This window comes from Cariama cristata, unplaced genomic scaffold, assembly GCF_000690535.1.
Source record: "Cariama cristata isolate BGI_N322 unplaced genomic scaffold, ASM69053v1 scaffold34112, whole genome shotgun sequence".
NCBI classification, from domain to species: domain Eukaryota; kingdom Metazoa; phylum Chordata; class Aves; order Cariamiformes; family Cariamidae; genus Cariama; species Cariama cristata.
Genome location: NW_009603854.1, coordinates 26445 through 29710, shown reverse-complemented (window position 1 = coordinate 29710; position 3266 = coordinate 26445).

Below are 3266 nucleotides of genomic sequence, written 5' to 3'. Positions count from 1 at the left end.
TCTTAGACTAAGTAGCAATTCTGCTGTCTGTGTGATTTTAAAACAGTGCACTTCTTCTAAAGGTAAACTTTTATAAACCTCTTTTTATCTCACAGATCTCAAAAATTACTTTTACTTGTCCTAAATATTGTTTGTGACTCGAAGTATTAGATTTTCCAATGGCTTTATTTTGGGATTTTTTTCAGTAAGGAAATATGAAGTTTCTCCCTCCCTGAAAAGATTGTGAAAATACTTACTTTCTGTTGAAGGCTCTTCTAATGCATCTATGTGCCTTCCTCCTGGCCTGTTCTGGCCTTACCGTGGTCTCCAGCCACGCAGCACTAGCATTTCTGTTTAAAATATGCAGACTAATTCTGGCTCTGATTTGAACCGAGGTTATATGCTTAAAAAAAGAAAAATCGCCATTAGCCTTATTTCATTTTAATTAGTTCACTGGAATGCCTAACAACATATTCAGCATAAATGCTTGACATAAATTAATTTTAATGGGCTGTTTATCATTTAACACTAGAATATGTGGTGGGTCTTTTAAATAATTTCTCAAGACATAAATGCACCTTCACACAAGGGGCAAAAGAAATTCAGTCACAGAGCTAAGCTGAGCAACTCTTATGTTAGCCCTCCTAGTTCACCAAACTCACACTCTGGCCGAGTGCCACAGCAATTGAGCGCCAGAGGCGGGGAGTTCTATGAGCCAGGAATTGACAGTAAAAACATCCTAAATGATCTTAACTGTCACCAGGATGTAGGTCTAGCGATGGCTCTTCAGATAAGCAAATTCCAAATAAAAACAATTTGATAGTTTGGAGGGGCTTGGAAATACCATCATCATCTTTCCTTATATTTTTCATGCTAACTTTTGTTTTTCCTACTTTTTACATTTCATCTTTTTCTCTCAACATATTTACATTGCCCCAAACCCTATTGGCTCTTCTTTACAGTGTTTCTGTGGTCCACTCGACCCTAGAAATTTCTGACCTTGACTACTACCTTCTCACTAGCCTATTGTATCTTGTATCTTCTCATTCAGTCTCTCCCTGTAATGTTTTACTCCCTGCTGCTGTGATATCATTAGGTTCTTTCCAAGTCTTCACTCAGACACTATCTCTTATCTTTTATACTAAACTCTAGTCTGGCTCATGTGTTATTCCACGTCCATTGAAACTCATGTACCACTCTGTTGTCTTATGATTTGTCTTCAAATGCAGTTTGACTACTGTGGAGGAAAAGTTTAATCAGTGAGTTTGAGGAAGTTAGCATGTCAATAAAGGCTAGACAGCGTGCCCTTTAAATCTTACATTGATCTGTGATGAGTTGGTCCTAGTAAACAAGTAATAAGGGTGAAACCCCATAATACAGAAGAGTGCTGTGCAAAATAAATGCAGCAAATGACAGCTTACCTTCATTCCCAGGGATATAGCTATGCAAATGCACACACCTGAATGCACGATGAAAACCCTCTGCTCCTGGCCTGTTGGTGTGATTCCTCTCCTGCAACACTGGACACTGTATAAACAGCGAGGTAGCTAAATAGGAAGAGGTAATTGCTTATTACTTTGGGGATCATCTCAGAAATAAGCACTAATATCCCAAAAGACTGTCTCCAGGACACTGTTTAAGTTATCGTTGCTTTAAGCCGTTTTACACCACTGTTAGGTGTCTGGCTGCCTTCTGGCCTTGATGTGATCTCTGTTCCCGCCTCATTCTGAACTGTGAATAAAAGCTACCAAAAGCGTAATTGGAGTTGGTAGAGCAACTCTGGTCTGTCCATCCTCTCTTCTGTCCTTTTCCTATCACCATGTTTTCACTTGAGAAGGGCATCAGAGACAGTAAAAGAACTAAGATATCCATAGACCACCTTTTAATTAAGATATTTGCCATCCACTGTTGCGTACACACAACTAACAGGCAGTCTTTCCTAAGTGAATCGTCTAATTAAACTAATCAGAAGAAGGTTCACTGTCTTTCTCTGACCAACCTTCATAACCAAGGTCCCTAGTAGAAGGAACAGATGGAGAGTCACTAGTACACCGAGTAAAATTGGGCAGTACACCCACAATGAGTATCAGGTCTTTCTTTCTTCAAGCTCTGACAGTTGTGGGGTTTTTGTTTGCTTTTTTTATTGTTATTTTTAATCAGAAACAGGGCTGAATTCAATCTCTTTGCTCAGTTAATTAGTGGTGCTTTGCAACAATATATAGTTCTGTCTTACCTGACCATGTACTAACTGATTGAACTGTCACATTTGGAGCAGATTGCTAGTGTGGATGTGTACAAGGTGATGCCCCCCCCTCATCTTCACAGTTCTAAGGAAGGTTGTCTTTGCTGTGTCAGTGGTTTGAAAGAACTAGCGACTCTCCAAGTACCGGTTATCTCTGTCTGCATTCTTTGCTAACATTTCATTTTTCTTATATTTTAAACCTGGAGGCTCTTTATTCTTCACCTTCTATCTGCTCTGTTTAAATTGTGTGAGATGAGCAGGCCATCTTACAGAAGGATCTTGACTTGGTACTGACAAAGTGAATTGGCTCATTTTTTGAACCTCAGTCCAAAAGCTGTTTGGAAAGGCTGGGTTCCATGTAAACCACAGCAGAACTAGGATTCTGCGCTTGAAATTGAAAATGTTGTTGGGAAGATTTTAAATTATACTGTGGAATGTTGACAGATGAGAATGAGCATGCAGTTTGGGATAAAGAAAGTATTAGAAATAAGAATACAGCCTTCAGAAAGTTCAAGTCATGAAGTTGACCAGAAAAGTAAATAAGAACGTGAACTCTGGCAAGTCAAATGAAAAATACAGGGACCCGCCAGAAAGACTCTGAACAACATCATACCAATAGCAAAAAAAAATTCTTTTCCAAGTACATCAGAAGCAAGAAAGGTGCTGGAGTCTGGAGGGCCAATAGATGATGGAGAAGTGAAAGAAATATTTGATGATGAAGCCATCAGTAGAAAGTTAAATGACTTATGTGCATTCCTGTTTACCGTGGAGGAGTCCAAAGAGGTTCCTATGCCAGAAGTTCTCTTTATGGGGAACAGGACTCATTGGAAGATCTGTCTCTGCTTGAAGTGTCAGCAAAGAAGTTTTTAGAGCAAAGTGATAAATATAGTTACAAAATGCCAAGACCAGATGGTGCTTGCCCAAGGGTTCCAAAGGAAACTCAGGCCTGAAATGACCTAATTATTAATTATGCTGTGTAACTTCTCACTTAATACCTTGAAGCCAGAGAAATAGAAGATGGCTTACACAGTAGCAGTTTTTAAAG